Below are 20,575 nucleotides of genomic sequence, written 5' to 3'. Positions count from 1 at the left end.
TTCCAGATTACTTTACCTGCGCCTCATCATGGGTCATATACTTAATTAAATGTTCCTGTGGACTTTTATACGTAGGTGAAACGACGCAACCTATACGTGATCGTGTTTCTAAACACAAGTCAACGGTCCGCTGCAAGAACTTGTTGTTACCCATCCCCCTTCACTTCAACAACCATGGCCATAATGTCTCACAACTACAGTTCCAGGTTATAGAACACATCCCCCCTATCCGTCGTGGTGGCGACCGGGTAGCCCGTCTCAAACGGAGGGAGGCTTTTTGGATTCATACGTTGGAGACCCTCCATCCCTTGGGACTCAATAGAGACTATGATTTGGCCTCCTTTCTCTGAGAATGCAATTAGACAGTTATATCCACATTTGTTTTCCACCTCAACCAGGGTAGCCAGTCCATACCTAATCTACGGCTTTTTCATGTCATGTTATTATTACTTTGGTATTGTGTATTTTTCCTACAGGTTATTACGGACTCCAATAACTTAATTGTTACTTACTTGGACAATCTATTTTATGTATGTACATTATACCGATAACTGACCCTTTCTCTCTCTTACCACTAGAGCCGTCTGTACTGAGGTCTCTTTGTACCACCCGTATATCACACTGGATCAAGTCTGTTATCCGCACCTTGCCTACTTTGTCACATGGCAGAATGATACGCCATAGGAGCACCATCACTACGGAGATCGTTCACCAATCACGGAATCTCCGTTAGGCACTTCATCTCTACGTCATTTGTCTTAACCTGACTCTTTATTTAGCTAACTGGAACCCTCCCTTCTAGGACTCTTATCCCCCCTACTAGTGTACTGTCTGATAAGGCTACTCCGCCGGCGCTATCCCCTGTGCTCCCCTTTAGCAGCTCTATTGTATTGCTCTATTTCCATGACAACGCGACGTCACTTCCGGGTGCTACACCACATTAACTCTTCTCATAGCCGCACACTTAGTTACACCTCACGCGACGTCACTTCCGGTTCTTCGCCCAGCCGCTGATTGGCTGTTGGGCTGTTCTCGGTCCCGCCCTCCGCCCTTGTAGCGGCGGCTCTTCTGATTCCCGATCAGACCAGCGGTGGACACCGCGTCTGACAGCGGCATCATTCTTCTCTGCTATTCTTGGTAACTACAGCACTAGCGCAGCCTTTGCCCTGCTTTCAGTATACCGGTATGTAACTTGCCTCCATTGTTTCCCACAGTACTACTCCTATCCGGTTTACTTATAAGGTATGCCTTATCTAATATTCCCCCACATCACTATCCTACTGGCTCATAGGAGTCTTTAACAGGACTCTCTCATATCCCCAGACGCTGCTCCTTTAGTGCCCTGTGACCCTATGGTCTCATTCACCACTTATTAGTACGGTATGTACCTCACCTTCCTCTTTCACATTTTCTGGCTGTCCTCTCCTATTTCGTGAAGTGGAACTAATCAAGCCTCGATACTCGGTGTACTGCTCCTCAGCGTATATTTCACTTATATATTTGACCTGAATCCTATACCGATGCTGTTTCTCTTTCAAATATTCCATGTATATACTTTGTTTTGTATGATTATTATTTTTTACTTTTGTTTATGTTTGGTTATTTGTTTTCTCACATGTAGTTACTGACGAAGGTCCGTATGAGGGACCAAAACGTTTATTGGGTACTACTACAATAAAATTTGCACTAAAGTATCAAGTTGAGTGCTAGGTTCTTTTCATTATATTGTATGAAGGTGTGGGAACCTAACCTTAGCACCATTTCACCAGTAGTGCATACGGTTGTTTTGTTTGATATGAACTCATATTGACCTGGAGATTCACAATGGCAGGTCAGTTTTAGCATGTAGTGAACATGGTAAAAGAAAAAAAAAACAACTGTGGAATTGCACTTTTTTTTTACAATTTCACCACACTTGGATTTTTTTTCCTGTTTTCTAGTACGTGATATAACCAATGGTGTTTTTCAAAAGTACAACTTGTCCCGCAAAAAAACAAGCCCTCACAGGGCCATATTGACCCAAAAACAAAAAAGTTTTGGCTCTGGGAAGAAGGGGAGCAAAAAACGAAAACGCAAAAACTGAAATACCCCTGGTCGTTAAGGGGTTAATGTTACATTTCTTGTTACGTTTGAGGTAAGAGTACATGGTGGATTTTAGCAACTACAGACAAGTGGACTCTTGAATTAATACACTGTGTGCAGACTTATTAGGCAAGTTGTATTTTAATCACATGATACTTTTTATACATGTCATCTTACTCCAAGCTGTTCAGGCTTGAGAGCCAACTACCAATTAAGTAAATCAGGTGATGTGCATCTCTGTAATGAGGAGGGGTGTTGTCTAATGACATCAAAACCCTATATAAGGTGTGCTTAATTATTAGGCAACTTCCATTCCTTTGGCAAAATGGGTCAGAAGAGAGATTTGACAGGCTCTGAAAAGTCCAAAATTGTGAGATGTTTTGCAGAGGGATGCAGCAGTCTTGAAATTGCCAAACTTTTGAAGCGTGATCACTAGGGTTGAGCGAAACGGATCGTTCATTTTCATAAGTCGCCGACTTTTGGCAAAGTCGGGTTTCATGAAACACGTCCCGATCCCCGTGTGGGGTCAACCATGCGATACGCGACTTTCGCGCCAAAGTCGCGTTTCAATGACGCGAAAAGCGCCATTTCTCAGCCAATGAAGGTGGACGCAAAGTGTGGGCAGCGTGATGACATAGGTCTCAGACCCCACCATCTTAGAGAAGAGCATTGCAGTGATTGGCTTGCTGCCTGCGGCGTCACAGGGGCTATAAAGGGGCGTTCCCGCCGACCGCCATCTTACTGCTGCTGATCTGAGCATAGGGAGAGGTTGCTGCCGCTTCGTCAGAAGCAGGGATAGCGTTAGGCAGGGTACATTAACCCCGAAACCGCTTGTGCTGTAGTGATTTCCACTGTCCAACACCACCTTTTGTTTGCAGGGACAGTGGAAGCAACATTTTTTTTTCCTCAGCGCTGTAGCTCATTGGGCTGCCCTAGAGGGCTCCCTGATAGCTGCATTGCTGTTTATACGCCGCTGTGCAAACCAACTGCTTTTTTCAAAGCACAAATCCTGTTGTTCCTTCCTTTCTGCACAGCTATCTTGTTTGTTTGTCCAAACTTTTGATTTAATTTGTACAGCAGTCCACTCCTTGTTATTGCTGCCTGCCATACCTTGCTGAGATTACTGCAGGGAGATAGTAATTGTAGGACAGTCCCTTTTTTTTTTTTTTTTCGTTACATCTCTTCAAGCCACTTTCTGCCACAGAAAATATACTCTAATACAGTGGCCCACATTTATTCACTAGTCTCCCTGAATAAAAAAAAAAAAAGGGTGCAGATTAAAATTGGCAAATCTGCATCAGTGGCAGTCCTGTGTGTGGCATCTGTGTCTCATTTTCTGGCAGAGAAAACATACAGTCTAACAGTGGGCCTGATTTCTTGCCAATTCGCCCAGAAATAAAAAAAAAAAATAGTGGGAGATTAATATTGGCATTTGTGCTTGAGTGCCAGTTGTGTGTGCCATCTCTCTCAAATTGTGGGGCACAGAAAGCCTAGTGTCTATAATACTGTTTTGTTTTTTTTAATTCTCCCTGAAAAAAGATAAATAGTGGGAGATTAATATAGGCATTTGTGCTTGAGTGCCAGTCGTGTGTGCCATCTCTCTCAAATTTTGGGGCACAGAAATCCTATTGTCTAATACTGTTTTTTTGTTTTTTTTTAATTCTCCCTGAAAAAAAATAAATAGTGGGAGATTAATACTGGCATTTGTGCTTGAGTGCCAGTCGTGTGTGCCATCTCTCTCAAATTGTGGGGCACAGAAAGCCTAGTGTCTATAAAACTGTTTTTTTTTTTTTTTTTTAAATTCTCCCTTAAAAATAAATAAATAGTGGGAGATTAATATTGGCATTTGTGCTTGAGTGCCAGTCGTGTGTGCCATCTCTCTCAAATTGTGGGGCACAGAAAGCCTAGTGTCTAATACTGTTTTATTTTGATTTTTTTAAATTCTCCCTGAAAAAAAATAAATAGTGGGAGATTAATATTGGCATTTGTGCTTGAGTGCCAGTCGTGTGTGCCATCTCTCTCAAATTGTGGGGCACAGAAAGCCTAGTGTCTATAATACTGTTTTATTTTTATTTTTTTAATTCTCCCTGAAAAAAAAAAATTAGTGGGAGATTAATATTGGCATTTGTGCTTGAGTGACAGTCCTGCGTGTGTGGCATCTCTCTCATTTTGTGCCACAGAAAACCTAGTGTGTAACATTGTGCCTGATTTTCCTTGCAGTCTCACCCACCTATAAAGGGATATCTAAATCCTTCAGAAGTTAGAGTTCACCTTGTAAGTTGTTTTACAGTAACAAATACCGTTACTTTGGTTACGTTTTGCAAACAATGAGGAAGTCTGGTGGAAGAGGTCGTGGCCGTGGGCGGTCATTGCCAGCTGGTAATGATGGTAGTGGTGGTGGAGCATCAGGTGGTCGTGGGAAAAGCAATATAGCACCTAAGTCTCGAGTTGTGGAGCCAGGTTCGTCATCTGGCTACACAAGGCCTCGAACGCTCCCTTTTCTGGGAGTAGGAAAACCGCTTTTAAAGCCAGAGCAGCAAGAGCAAGTTTTGGCTTTCCTTGCTGACTCAGCCTCTAGCTCTTTTGCCTCCTCTTCTGAAACTGGTAAATGTAAAAGCAGCGTGTCGTTAGTGGATGTTCACGGTCAGGGACAAGTCGCTTCCTTGTCCTCTTCAGCAAAAACAACAACACAGAAGGATGCATCAGGCGAGACAACGGGTTACTCCATGGAGCTCTTTACACATACCGTTCCTGGGTTAGAAAGTGAAACAGTTAACAGGCCATGCCCATTACAAGTTGAATCAGACATGGAGTGCACAGATGCACAGCCACAGCCAGATTACTATGCTGTTACTTTGACTCAGACCACAACATTGCCCTAGCAGTGTACTGATCCAGAATCAGACCCTGATGAGACTATGGTGCCCCGTCACGAACGCTATACCACCGGCTTACACGGTGACACAGACGAAGTTGCACACGAGATAGAAGAGGAGGTCATAGATGACCCAGTTGTTGACCCCGATTGGCAGCCATTGGGGGAACAGGGTGCAGGCGGCAGTAGTTCTGAAGCGGAGGAGGAGGGGCCGCAGCAGGCATCAACATCGCAACAGGTTCCATCTGCCGGGCCCGTATCTGGCCCAAAACGCGTTGCAAAGCCAAAACCAGTTGGAGGACAGCGTGGCCATCCGGTTAAAGAAGCTCAGTCTGCAATGCCTGAAAAGGTATACGATGGTAGAAAGAGTGCAGTCTGGCATTTTTTTAAACAACATCCAAATGATCAGCGCAAAGTCATCTGTCAAAAATGTTCAACTACCTTAAGCAGAGGTCAGAATCTGAAAAGTCTAAATACAAGTTGCATGCATAGACATTTAACCACCATGCATTTGCAAGCCTGGACTAACTACCAAACGTCCCTTAAGGTTGTAGCACCCTCGGCCAATGAAGCTAGTCAGCAACGCTACATCCCTTCCGTCACTGTAAGACCACCATTTCCCGCACCACCTGCAGTATCTGTGCATGTTTCGTTGCCAGGCCAAAGCAGTCAGGGTCAGGAAATCACCAGTTTCGTAGTAGGAAACACTGCATGTAGGGCACCGGCAAGAATACCGTCTCCAACCGTCTCTCAGTCTGCCATGTCCACCGGCACCCCCGCTAGTTCCACGATCTCCAGCTCTCCAGTCCATCTCACCCTACATGAGACTCTCGTTAGAAAAAGGAAGTACTCATCCTCGCATCTGCGTACACAGGGTTTGAACGCCCATATTGCTAGACTAATCTCATTAGAGATGATGCCCTACCGGTTAGTTGAAAGCGAAGCTTTCAAAGCCCTGATGGACTACGCTGTACCACGCTACGAGCTACCCAGTCAACACTTCTTTTCGAGAAAAGCCATCCCAGCCCTCCACCAGCATGTTAAAGAGCACATCGTCCATGCACTCAGGCAATCTGTGAGTACAAAGGTGCACCTGACAACAGATGCATGGACCAGTAGGCATGGCCAGGGACGTTACGTGTTCATCACGTCACACTGGGTGAATGTGGTGGATGCAGGGTCCACAGGGGACAGCAATATTGGGACAGTTCTGCCTAGCCCACGGTCTAGCAAACAGTTGGCTGTAGCCGTTCGCCCCTCCTCCTCCTCCTCGTCCTCCTGCAGAAGCGAGAGCTCGTCCACAGACCGCAGTCGCACAACCACTCCATGCGCAGCTGCCACTGTTGCACACCAGGTGTCCCATTATGGGGCAGCTACTGGCAAGCGTCAGCAGGCTGTATTGGCAATGAAGTGTTTGGGCAACAACAGACACACCGCGGAAGTTCTGTCCGAGTTCTTGCAGAAAGAAACGCAGTCATGGCTGGGCACTGTACATCTTGAGGCAGGCAAGGTAGTGAGTGATAACGGAAGGAATTTCATGGCTGCCATAGCCCTTACCCAATTGAAACACATTCCTTGCCTGGCTCACACCTTAAACCTGGTGGTGCAGTGCTTCCTGAAAAGTTATCCGGGGTTATCCGACCTGCTCCTCAAAGTGCGCAGACTTTGCTCGCATATCTGCCGTTCGCCCGTACACTCCAGCCGAATGCAGAACTATCAGCGGTCTTTGAACCTTCCCCAGCATCGCCTAATCATCGACGTTGCAACAAGGTGGAACTCAACACTGCACATGCTTCAGAGACTGTGCAAACAGAGGCATGCTGTTATGTATTTGTGGGAGGATACACATACACGGGCAAGCAGTTGAATGGCAGACATGGAGTTGTCAGGTGTGCAGTGGTCGAAGGTACAAGACATGTGTCAAGTCCTTCAGTGTTTTGAGGAATGCACACGGCTGGTTAGTGCAGACAATGCCATAATAAGCATGAGCATCCCCCTAATGCGTCTGCTGATGCAAAGTTTGACGCACATAAAGGAGCAGGCGTCTGCAGCAGAGGAAGAGGAAAGCCTTGATGACAGTCAGCCATTGTCTGGTCAGGGCACTGTACAGGATGAGGTAGCGGGCGAACAGGAGGAGGAGGACGAGGAGCATGATGGGGATGAGTATTTTTTTAATGAGGAAGCTTCTCCGGGGCCAATGGAAATTGGTGGCGTGGCAAGGTCGGGTTCTGGTTTTTTGAGGGACACAAGTGACGTAGATTTGCCTGTAACTGCCCCTCGACCCAGCACAACCGCAGATTTGACAACTGGAACTTTGGCCCACATGGCGGATTATGCCTTACGTATCCTCAAAAGGGACCCACGCATTATTAAAATGATGACCGATGACGATTACTGGTTGGCCTGCCTCCTTGATCCTCGCTATAAAGGCAAATTGCAAAATATTATGCCACATGAGAACCTGGAACAAATGTTAGCAACCAAACAATCAACTCTTGTTGACCGTTTGATTCAGGCATTCCCAGCACACAGCGCCGGTGATGGTTCTCACACGACCTGCAGGGGGCAGCAGACCAGAGGTGTTAGAGGTGTACAAATCAGAAGTGGCGTTGGACAGAGGGGTTTTCTGACCAGGTTGTGGAGTGATACTGCAGCATCAATTCAAAGTGACAGGAGACAACATTTGTCCAGTATGGTTACTAACTATTTTTCATCCCTTATCGATGTTCTCCCTCAACCGTCATTCCCAATTGATTACTGGGCATCCAAATTAGACACTTGGCCAGAATTGGCAGAATATGCATTGCAGGAGCTTGCTTGCCCAGCAGCTAGTGTGCTATCAGAAAGAGTATTCAGTGCTGCTGGTTCAATATTAACCGAAAAAAGGACTCGTCTGGCTACCCAAAATGTTGATGATCTAACCTTCATTAAAATGAACCACTCCTGGATTTTGAATTATTTTGCCCCACCTTTCCCGGCTGACACCTAGCTTTCCTATGAAAAGGTCTTGATTGTGGACTGGTCTGACTGAGTTTTCCAATCTCGTAATTTGCAGCAGCTGTTTGTCCAGCATACGACATGTTTACACCTCCCTAAATGGGCAAACTCCCCCCACGGGGCCGTGGTCTCGCCACTTGGCGCAAGCACCTGTGAGAGTGCCGTTTGTGTGAAGAGGTGGGTGTGCACGCTTTTGGTCGACGGCACTGCCACTGGGTCCCTCATAGTACAATAAAGTGTCTGTGGCGGTGGTGGCGCGCAACCAACTTCAGACACACCGTTGTAACATGAGGGGCCCTGGGCCTGTACCGCCGGCCACAAGACAGTTCCCCCCCCAGCTCAAACAGTGCTCTACGATTTGCAAAATTATCTCTCACAATTCCACCAATGTTTAGTCTATGCGCTGACATCCTTCAATGCTTGGCACTGACAATACCAATGTGTTGACATGTATGATGCTACTTAAAATAGTCAGGGGCAGTGTCCTATATTTACACCAGTAAATACTTAGCGCCAAATTACTAGGTCTGAAATTCAGCAGAGGAGCCCACCCCTGTACCTAAGTATGCCACCCTTTTGTTTTTTGGTTTTGTTGTATTGCGAGACATTAACATCTATTTATTTTTTGGGAGTACTAACTGTCAGACACTCCTTACAATCGGCCTCCGCTGACAACACCAATGCTGCCTGTGTACCCCTGCAAGATAATTCCAAGTGCATAGAGCCTACTTTTGTTATGTTAGGCCTACTAAGTCTGTCTGCGGTCCATAATAGAAATTGTCCTTCACTGACCACACCACTGCTGCCTGTGTACCCCTGGAACCTATTTTAAAGTGCCTACAGCCTACTTTTCTTATGTTAGGCCTACTAAGCCTGTCTGCGGTCCCTCCTTCCAATAGTCCTCCACTGACCAGACCAATGCTGGCCGTGTACCCCTGGAACCTATTTTAAATTGCATAGAGCATCCTTTTTTTAATTATAGGCATACTAAGTCTGTCTGCGGTCGATAATAGAAATTGTCCTTCACTAACCACACCACTGCTGCCTGTGTACCCCTGGAACCTATTTTAAAGTGCCTACAGCCTACTTTTCTTATGTTAGGCCTACTAAGCCTGTCTGCGGTCCCTCCTTCCAATAGTCCTCCACTGACCAGACCAATGCTGGCCGTGTACCCCTGGAACCTATTTTAAATTGCATAGAGCATCCTTTATTTAATTGTAGGTGTACTAAGTCTGTCTGCGGTCCATAATTGAAATTGTCCTCCACTGATCAGACCAATGCTGGCCGTGTACCCCTGGAACCTAGTTGAAAGTGCATAGAGCCTACTTTTTTCCTTTATTTTATATTTATAAAGCCCAGATGAACTACGCTGTACCACGGTACAAGCTACCCAGTCGACACTTCTTTTGCGAGAAAAGCAATCCCAGCCCTCCACCAGCATGTAAAAGTCTGCATTATCCATGCACTCAGGCAATCTAAGAGTAGAAAGGTGCACCTGACAACAGACGCATGGACCAGTAGGCATTTCCACGGAAGGTTACGTATCCATTACGGCACACTGGGTTAATGTGATGGATGCATGGTCCACAGGGGACAGCCTACTAAGTCTGTCTGCAGTCCCTAATTCAAATTGTCCTCCGCTGACCACACCAATGCTGCCTGTGTACCACTGTAACCTTTTTTAAACTGCATTGAGCCAAATTTTTTGTTTAAGGCCTACTACCTGTGTCTGTCTGCGCCACTCAATACAGCTGTCCTCCTCTGAAAAAAGCTGAGCGTCAATTGTCTGGTTTTCAGCCTATATGAATTTGAAAACTGCATTGGGGCTACTACTTCGGTAGGGCCTACTAACGGTGTCTGCCGCTCCAAGGTGTTCTCCTGGTAGCATTTCCTGAGCTTCAATTTTCAGGCTCTCGTTGAAGAGTTTTTTAATTTAAAAACTGCAGTGGGCCTACTTGTTTGGTTGGGTTCTAGAAACGGTGTCTGCCGCTCCAAGGTGTTCTCCAGGTTGCCTTTCCTTAGCTTCAATTTTGGGGCTCTCGTTAAATTTTGTAATATAACAATGCATTTGGCCTACTTGTTTTGTTGGCCCTACTAACGGTGTCTTCCGCTCCTTGCTGTTCTCCACTGAACAAACCAGTGCCGCCTGTTTACTTCTGTTTCCAATTTTGAACTGCATTTAGCCTACTTACTGATTTGGGCCTACTCACTGTGTCAGCCTCTAATTACAGTTGTCCTCCACTGAACAAAGCAATGCCCTCTGGTTAGTCCTGTTACCAATTTTGAACTGCATTTAGCCCACTTTATTCTTTGGGCCTATATCTGTGTTTCCTCCTCATCCTGCCCATTGCCCAGCCAGTGATAGATGAGTCTGCTGGTACATTGCCCCAGACCACTACATTCCCCTTGCACGCTACACAGCCAGAATCTGACCCTGCTGAAATTCAGGTTCCCCTTCCCACATACTATACCACCTTACAAGGGGACAAAGAGGAAGGTGCAGATGAAAGTGCAAGTTCCATCATCAGGTGGGGGGGGCATACTCGTTGGCAACGTCACTGGCACAGGGCCCCTCATAGTACGCAAAAGTGTCGCTGCCGGTGGAAGGCGCCCCCGCCGTGCAAACACACCGCCGCTACTTTGAGGGGCCCTGTGCCAGTGCCAATGCCAACGAGTGGGCCCCCCTGCTTGCTCAGGATCACAGCACTTGCAAAGTTTAAATACTTACCTCGCCCTGCTCCACTGCCGTGACGTGGTCCAGATTTCCTGGGCCCACAAAATACTTGAACCAGCCCTACCCCCAACAACTTTAGCCAAATGACCCCCAATTTCCAATGCCTAACTATTATTGTAAGGGAAATTAAGATTGACAAGCTTCATTAAGAAGAATGGATGTTTTTGCCATTAAAATGGGCACTCTAGGTGTTTTCCTGGCCCCCACTCACTGCCGACTATGCTGCCCCATTGACTTGCATTGGGTTTCGTGTTTCAGTCGATCCCGACTTTACGACATAATCGGCCGATTTCACTCGACCCGACTTTTGAGATAGTCGGGTTTTGCGAAACCCGACTCGACTCTAAAAAAGTCAAGGTCGCTCAACCCTAGTGATCACCAAACAATCAAACGTTTCATGGCAAATAGCCAACAGGGTTGCAAGAATTCTGCACACAGTGTACAATCCATTTACTTTAAAAAAATGTAGTCACTGTCATTCTGTGACATTTCTGATAAATAACAAGATTGACCTAAGCATTTGGTATCTCATATCAGAATATTGTCTCAAGAGGGCAGTAGCAGTCCCTGTGGAAACATGGGCAGGATATTTATACATGCATCTTTAATATTCAGATTACAGTTCTAATCATATCATAAACCCCAAGTTTCTCCCTCAATTTCTGCGTAAGAAAAAAGTTCATAATTGTGGCTATAAGAAAGATTTACTTTGCTACAAAAAACCTGTTGTATATAGCTTGGAACAACATTTATGTGGCTTAGACATTTCTGTGCCTTGTTTGACAAGGATTGTGGCTTGTGATTTCACCACAGAATATTTGCTGCAAATTAAACCAACCAATCATCAAGTAGAAAATTGTGGAGACATGTCCGATATTGATCCGATGGGTCGAATCAAAACCTGCAATGCAATTCAATTGAAGATTCTCACATTTTGGAATTCATGCAATGAAGGTTCCAGAAGAGTTGCAACCTAACATCCTGTGATTACATCTGTCTGCTACTAATGTACTTACAAATGACATTTTTTTGGATATCCCTTGTTTAGCAAGCTCCTCAAAGCCTTAAGCAGACACTTAAAATTCATTCAGACGTCAGTATTTCACGTACAAGTTCTATCCAAGTTTTTCATGGATAGAACTTGTACCTATTACAGTCAGTGTATGAGGAAATCACTGATGAAAATACGGTGGTAAAAACTGATCCACGGAAGAAACACATCTACTATATAATTTTCTAAGGGTCACTTCCATCTGTCTGTCTTTCTGTCACGGATATTCATTGGTCGCGGCCTCTGTCATGGAAATCCAAGTCGCTGATTTGTCGTGGCAAAACGCCCACGACCATTGCCACAACCAATCAGCGGTGGGCACAGTCTGGCGGCAACATGGCCGCTCCTTCCTCCCCGCAGTCAGTGCCCGATCCATACTCCCCTCCAGTCAGCCCTCACACAGGGTTAATGGTAGCGTTAATGGACCGCGTTATGCCACAGTGTAACGCACTCCATTAATGCAGCTATTAAACCTGTGTGACCACCTTTTTACTATTGATGATGCGTATGCAGCATCAATAGTAAAGAGATCTAATGTTACAAATAATAATAAAAAAAAAAACGTTATTCTCACCCTCCGACATGCGCGGTGTCCTCGGCAGTGCAAGCGGCAGGCTCCGGTGCCAAGGATGCTATGCGAGAAAGACCTTCCATGACGTCACGGTCATGTGACCGCAATGTCATCACAGGTCCTGCGCTCATACCAACCCTGGGACCGGAAGCTGCCGCGTGCACCGCACACAGGCGCCAGGACTACAAGGGGCCCCTCGGAAGGTGAGTATATGTTTATTTTTTATTTTAAGTCTTTTTTAACCTGTTACATACGTGTCTGGGCAATATACTATGTGGCTGGGCAATATACTACGTGACTGGCCAATATAATACGTGTCTGTGCTGTATACTACGTGTCTGTGCTTTATACTACATCGCTGTGCAATATACTACGTCGCTGGGCAATATACTACGTGGCTCTGTGCTGTATACTAGGTTGCTGTGCAATATACTATGTCACTGGGCAATATACTACGTGACTGGGCAATATACTACGTGGCTGGGCAATATACTACGTGACTGGCCAATATACTACGTGACTGGGCAATATACTACGTGACTGGGCAATATACTACGTGACTGGGCAATATACTACGTGACTGGGCAATATACTACGTGACTGGGCAATATACTACGTGACTGGGCAATATACTACATGGCTGGGCAATATACTACGTGCCTGAGCAATATACTACGTCACTGAGCAATATACTACGTAGCTGGGCAATATAGTACGTGACTGGGCAATATACTATGTGGCTGGGCAATATACTACGTGGTTGGGCAATATACCACGTGGCTGGGCAATATACTATGTGGGCTGTGCAATATACTACGTGGATATACAGTGGGGCAAAAAAGTATTTAGTCAGTCAGCAATAGTGCAAGTTCCACCACTTAAAAAGATGAGAGGCGTCTGTAATTTACATCATAGGTAGACCTCAACTATGGGAGACAAACTGAGAAACAAAAATCCAGAAAATCACATTGTCTGTTTTTTTAACAATTTATTTGCATATTATGGTGGAAAATAAGTATTTGGCCAGAAACAAAATTTCATCTCAATACTTTGTAATATATCCTTTGTTGGCAATGACAGAGGTCAAACGTTTTCTGTAAGTCTTCACAAGGTTGCCACACACTGTTGTTGGTATGTTGGCCCATTCCTCCATGCAGATCTCCTCTAGAGCAGTGATGTTTTTGGCTTTTCGCTTGGCAACACGGACTTTCAACTCCCTCCAAAGGTTTTCTATAGGGTTGAGATCTGGAGACTGGCTAGGCCACTCCAGGACCTTGAAATGCTTCTTACGAAGCAAATCCTTCGTTGCCCTGGCGGTGTGCTTTGGATCATTGTCATGTTGAAAGACCCAGCCACATTTCATCTTCAATGCCCTTGCTGATGGAAGGAGGTTTGCACTCAAAATCTCACGATACATGGCCCCATTCATTCTTTCATGTACCCAGATCAGTCGTCCTGGCCCCTTTGCAGAGAAACAGCCCCAAAGCATGATGTTTCCACCACCATGCTTTACAGTAGGTATGGTGTTTGATGGATGCAACTCAGTATTCTTTTTCCTCCAAACACGACAAGTTGTGTTTCTACCAAACAGTTCCAGTTTGGTTTCATCAGACCATAGGACATTCTCCTATGGATCATCCAAATGCTCTCTAGCAAACTTCAGACGGGCCCGGACATGTACTGGCTTAAGCAGTGGGAAACGTCTGGCACTGCAGGATCTGAGTCCATGGTGGCGTAGTGTGTTACTTATGGTAGGCCTTGTTACATTGGTCCCAGCTCTCTGCAGTTCATTCACTAGGTCCCCCCACGTGGTTCTGGGATTTTTGCTCACCGTTCTTGTGATCATTCTGACCCCACGGGGTGGGATTTTGCATGGAGCCCCAGATCGAGGGAGATTATCAGTGGTCTTGTATGTCTTCCATTTTCTAATTATTGCTCCCACTGTTGATTTCTTCACTCCAAGCTGGTTGGCTATTGCAGATTCAGTCTTCCCAGCCTGGTGCAGGGCTACAATTTTGTTTCTGGTGTCCTTTGACAGCTCTTTGGTCTTCACCATAGTGGAGTTTGGAGTCAGACTGTTTGAGGGTGTGCACAGGTGTCTTTTTATACTGATAACAAGTTTAAACAGGTGCCATTACTACAGGTAATGAGTGGAGGAAAGAGGAGACTCTTAAAGAAGAAGTTACAGGTTTGTGAGAGCCAGAAATCTTGATTGTTTGTTTCTGACCAAATACTTATTTTCCACCATAATATGCAAATAAATTGTTAAAAAAACAGACAATGTGATTTTCTGGATTTTTTTTTCTCAGTTTGTCTCCCATAGTTGTGGTCTAACTATGATGTAAATTACAGACGCCTCTCATCTTTTTAAGTGGTGGAACTTGCACTATTGCTGACTGACTAAATACTTTTTTGCCCCACTGTACATATTCTAGAATACCCGATGCGTTAGAATCGGGCCACCATCTAGTTAAAAATACTGATGAAGGTCGATGAGAAAAATCACTGATGTCGAATGCACCCTAAGCGCTATAATTGGATCACCTTTTCTAACCTGGGATTTGTCCCCAGTCCTGGACACCTTTTCATCACCTAAATTTGAGCCTATGCAAGAAGATGATCTCATGTGACTTTCCTAAAAGGCTCCACTTTTAGTGGCTATTTCTACTAATACATTTTTAAGAGAGTTACGGGCATTATTTTGTAGGTAGCCTGATTTTTAAATTCTAGTAATTATGTTTGATAGGCCAAAGGCAATAGGCCAGATCTTTCTTCCTCTAAAATAATTTGTTGAGGGAGAGTTGGTAGGACCCTCATTCACGTTAGACCAGGGGTGGGCAATTAATTTTGCCGAAGGGCGACATCACAGACTGTGACTGTTGTGGAGGGCCAAACCAATAGGCTGCAAAGAATTCTGCTCTGCTCAGTGTTAATGTTAACTTGTTAATTATAATTATTTTACATTAATGTTAATTGTATCACTTAATATTGAGCAGAATTAAGTATGCTGACATCCCCTATATACTGTATGTGTCACGCTCACGCCCTGACTGGTGGGCGTGAGCTCGGGGGGTTTGTGGCCCCACTGTGCCACAAACCAGACTACCCTGGAAGGGGCGTGACTATGACAGCTGCCTGGGTTTTCACTGGAGCCTCTGATGGTGATGTCAGGCTTGTGCAGCAGGCAGCTGCCAGGTGCTACTCCAGGGTGGTGTCTGGTTGTGGCTGCTGATCCCACTTGGGAGACAGGAACACCAGGATTGGTGCGGGCATCAGGCAGGACTGGCAGAAGAGCACGACTGGAACTCAGACGAGTAGGCTGGCACAGGACTGGCAGAGAACACAGGGCTGGCAGAGACACGGCAGAGAACACAGGGCTGGCAGGAAACACAGGACTGGCTAGGAGGGCAGGAACACAGGACTAGCAGGAACACAGGATTGGAAGGCACGGCAGAGAACACAGGATTGGTTGATGTGGTATATGAAGGAACAGGTAGGGACCTGTTCACACTGGAGGTGCAGGAACGGATATGTAGTATGGGGGAACAGGTAGGGACCTGTTCACACAGGAGGTGCAGGAAAGGAAACAAGTCAGAAGGAAAGGAGAATGAAGGAACAGGTTGGAACCTGTTCACACAGGAAGAAAACCACAAGGCTGCAGATAGGAATGGTAGAGCAGCAAGAGATAGTGTAGCAACAAAAGCTAAGCAGAGCAGAGCCGCAAGGAATACGGAGAGGAGCTGCAGCGAGAGGTTTCTGCAGCAAAGCAGAGCTGAGCCACAAGGAATGTGGAGAGGAGATGCAGCAAGGAATAACTGCAGCAGAAGATAAGCAGAGTAGAAAGGAGCAGAACGGCAGGAGTGCGGAGCAGAGGTAAAGCCACAAAGGTACAGAGCAGGCAGAGCCGCAAGAGTGCGGAGTGTAAGCAGACTCAGAACACAAGGAAAGACACAGCAGGGAAGGAAGCCACAGACGAGGAGACCGAGATAAGACTAACTTCAGACAAGGAAAAGGAACAAGACAAGAAACAAGGACAAAGACACAGGGACCAGGATATTCTGCCTCCTGGAGGACAGACAACAAGATCAAGGCAATAGCACAGAGAAAAGCCTCCAGAGAGGGAGTAACACAGAGCAGGGCCTGGCAAACTCAGAAGCTAAACACAAACTGAGCTAACACATTGCACAGGCCCAGAACACTGGGTGGAGCTGCACTAAATACTGGAGGCCTCTTGGTAATTGGTCAGGAACAGATTAGACAGATGCACCTGATTCCTATAAGAACCAGAGAGTTCAGGCGCCGCCCCCTATACACACAGCCATGAAGCATGCAGAGAGCAGAGACACAGAACGTGGAGCTGGCATGAAACAGAAACCACATCATGATCTGGAGCAGTGGGTAAGATAGTGTGAGAGGCCATGCCGTGATACCAGCAGAGTTGTTACAGTATGAGCCCTCACACAGCCCCTTTATCCCGTAAGAGCCACACACAACCACCTACATAAGGTATCAGCCCCCAGACAGCACCTCAATATAAAGTATGAGCCCCACATAGCCGTTGTATATACAGTAAGAGCCGCCACATAGCTCTCTATATACAGTAGCAGCCCCCACATAGCCTTTGAATAAACAATATGAACCACACATAGCTTTCAATATACAGTATGAGCGTCACATAGCTGCTCTATACACAATATGAGCCTTTAAATAGCCTCCTGTATACAGTATGAGCCCCCACATACTCTCATTATACAGTATGATTCCTCACATAACCTCCTATAAACAGTATGAGCATCCACACAGCCTCCTAAAAACAGTATGAACCCCATAAAGCCTACTATATACAGTATAAGCCCCATATAGCTCCTGCAGACTGTGAGCCCTCGCGGGCAGGGTCCTCCCTCCTTATGTACTCGTGTGCCTTGTTATCTGCTCATGTTTAATGTAATTGTCTATATTTGCCCCGTATTCACATGTAAAGCGCCATGGAATAAATGGCGCTATAAAAATGTATAATAATAATAATAATATACAGTACGAGCCCCCACATAGCCTCCAGTATACAATGTGAGCCCTCACTTAGCCTACTACATACAGTGTGAGCCCCACATAGCCTCCAATATACAATATGAACTGCCCACTCATACTCACATCGCTCCCATTTTCCCGGTGCTCTGCTGCAGTCTTTGGGGCACTGAGTTTATGCACCACTAGCGCAATAAAGTGGAGTCATTGAGTCAGCTGGTTCAGTCATACATGCTGATTCGTGAAAGAAGGAGCTGGCGGCACCGTCCTGCACCAATGTATTTATCAACGTCTGCATCCTGAAGATGTGGATATCAGTGACAGCAGGTAGCGGTGGACAAGGGCATGGTACAGCTCATGGGCCACTGTTTCAGCTCTTTGGCTATCTCAGTTTGCCAAGCTCTGCATTATACTGTTGGCCAATATCGGTCTCCAATTGTTTTGGAAATGATCTGCAAATTAATTTACATTCTCTGATTGTTTAAACATTACTATCCATATATCTTGTCAGAATTTAGTAGATTGTAAAGCATTAAAATCTATTCCTTCAGTTTTATGGACAAAATACGTGTGTCAAGGCCTTCAAGTTCTCAGCTCAGACATTTGTCCTTCTCCATGTAAACCCTTTGATAGAGCCATCTTAAATGCTTTCTTCTTTTGCTATATACAAGCTAATTCCTTGAAGAGTTGCTGTGTGAAGTGAAAAAAAGTTAAAATGTATGCTTACATGCAATGTTTCTTTCCACGTGTCTGTAGGCAGGATCAACTGACTATCACTCTCAAATAAAATTATTGCATTTCATATATAAAAGTAAGGGAATACTTAAATCACACATTGGATCTCACTCTACTATATAATTGTCTAAGGGTCACTTCCGTCTTTCTGTATGTCCTTCTGTCTGTCTGTCACGGATATTCATTGGTCGCGGCCTCTGTCTGTCATGGAAATCCAAGTCGCTGATTGGTCGTGGCAAAACGCCCATGACCATTGCCATGACCAATCAGCGACGGGCACAGTCTGCCGGTAAAATGGCTGCTCCTTCCTCCCCGCAGTCAGTGCCCGCTCCATACTCCCATCCAGTCAGCCCTCACACAGGGTTAATGCTAGCGTTAATGGACCACGGTGTAACGCACTCCATTAACGCTGCTATTAACCCTGTGTGACCAACGTTTTTACTATTGATGCTGCCTATGCAGCATCAATAGTAAAAAGGTCTAATGTTAAAAATAATTAAAAAAAAAAATCATTATATACTCACCTTCCGGTGCCTTTCCCGTTCCTCGCGACGCTCTGACCCATGCATTGCAGTCTTGCGAGATGATGATGTATAGGTCTTGCGAGACCGCTAAGTCATCATCTCTCGAGACCGCAATGCACTCTTGAGACCGGAGCACGCGAGGAGCGTCGGTAAACGCTTCCTGGATCCGGGGGCCAACGGAGGGTGAGTATATAACTATTTTTTTTAAATTCTTTTTTTTAACAGGGATATGATGCCCACATTGCTACATATTACGTGGGCTGTGCAATGTACTACCGCAGGCTGTGCAATATACTACGCGGGCTGTGCAATATACTACGTGGGCTGGGCAATATACTACGCACGCTGGGCAATATACTACGTGGGCTGTGCAATATACTACACGGGCTGTGCAATGTACTACGCGGGCTGGGCAATATACTACATTGGGCTGTGCTATATACTACATGGGCTGTGCAATATACTACGCGGGCTGTGCAATATACTACGCGGGCTGTGGAATATACTACGCGGGCTGTGCAATATACTACACGGGCTGTGCTATATACTACATGGGCTGTGCAATATACTATGCGGGCTGTGTAGTATACTATGCGGGCTGTGCAATATACTGCGTGGGCTGTGCAATATACTACGTGGGCTGTGCAATATACTACGTGGGCTGTGCAATATACTGCACGGGCTGTGCAATATACTACGCGGGCTGGGCAATATACTGCGTGGGCTGTGCTATATACTGCGTGGGCTGTGCAATGTACTACGTGGGCTATGCATTGTACTACGTGGGCTGCGCAATGTGGGCTGCTGCTCTGCTATATACTACGTGGCTGTGCAATATACTATGTGCCTGTGCTATTTACTACGTGGGCTGTTATATACTACGTGGCTGTGCTATATACTATGTGGCTCCGCTATATACTCTGTGGTCTGTGCTATATACTCCGTGGGCTGTGCTATATACTACGTGGCTCTGCTATATACTATGTGGCTCTGCTATATACTACATGGCTGTGCAATATACTACGTGGCTGTGCTATTTACTACGTGGGCTGTTATATACTACGTGGCTGTGCTATATACTACGTGGCCGGCCGCGAACAAAAAAATCATTATATACTCACCTTCCGGTGCCTTTCCCGTTCCTCGCGACGCTCTGACCCATGCATTGCAGTCTTGCGAGATGATGATGTATAGGTCTTGCGAGACCGCTAAGTCATCATCTCTCGAGACCGCAATGCACTCTTGAGACCGGAGCACGCGAGGAGCGTCGGTAAACGCTTCCTGGATCCGGGGGCCAACGGAGGGTGAGTATATAACTATTTTTTTTAAATTCTTTTTTTTAACAGGGATATGATGCCCACATTGCTACATATTACGTGGGCTGTGCAATGTACTACCGCAGGCTGTGCAATATACTACGCGGGCTGTGCAATATACTACGTGGGCTGGGCAATATACTACGCACGCTGGGCAATATACTACGTGGGCTGTGCAATATACTACACGGGCTGTGCAATGTACTACGCGGGCTGGGCAATATACTACATTGGGCTGTGCTATATACTACATGGGCTGTGCAATATACTACGCGGGCTGTGCAATATACTACGCGGGCTGTGGAATATACTACGCGGGCTGTGCAATATACTACACGGGCTGTGCTATATACTACATGGGCTGTGCAATATACTATGCGGGCTGTGTAGTATACTATGCGGGCTGTGCAATATACTGCGTGGGCTGTGCAATATACTACGTGGGCTGTGCAATATACTACGTGGGCTGTGCAATATACTGCACGGGCTGTGCAATATACTACGCGGGCTGGGCAATATACTGCGTGGGCTGTGCTATATACTGCGTGGGCTGTGCAATGTACTACGTGGGCTATGCATTGTACTACGTGGGCTGCGCAATGTACTACTTGGGCTGTGCAATATACTACGTGGGCTGTGCTATACACTACGTGGGCTGTGCTATA

The sequence above is a fragment of the Ranitomeya imitator genome, chromosome 3, assembly GCF_032444005.1.
Source record: "Ranitomeya imitator isolate aRanImi1 chromosome 3, aRanImi1.pri, whole genome shotgun sequence".
Taxonomy (NCBI): domain Eukaryota; kingdom Metazoa; phylum Chordata; class Amphibia; order Anura; family Dendrobatidae; genus Ranitomeya; species Ranitomeya imitator.
This window is presented reverse-complemented; position numbering follows the sequence as displayed.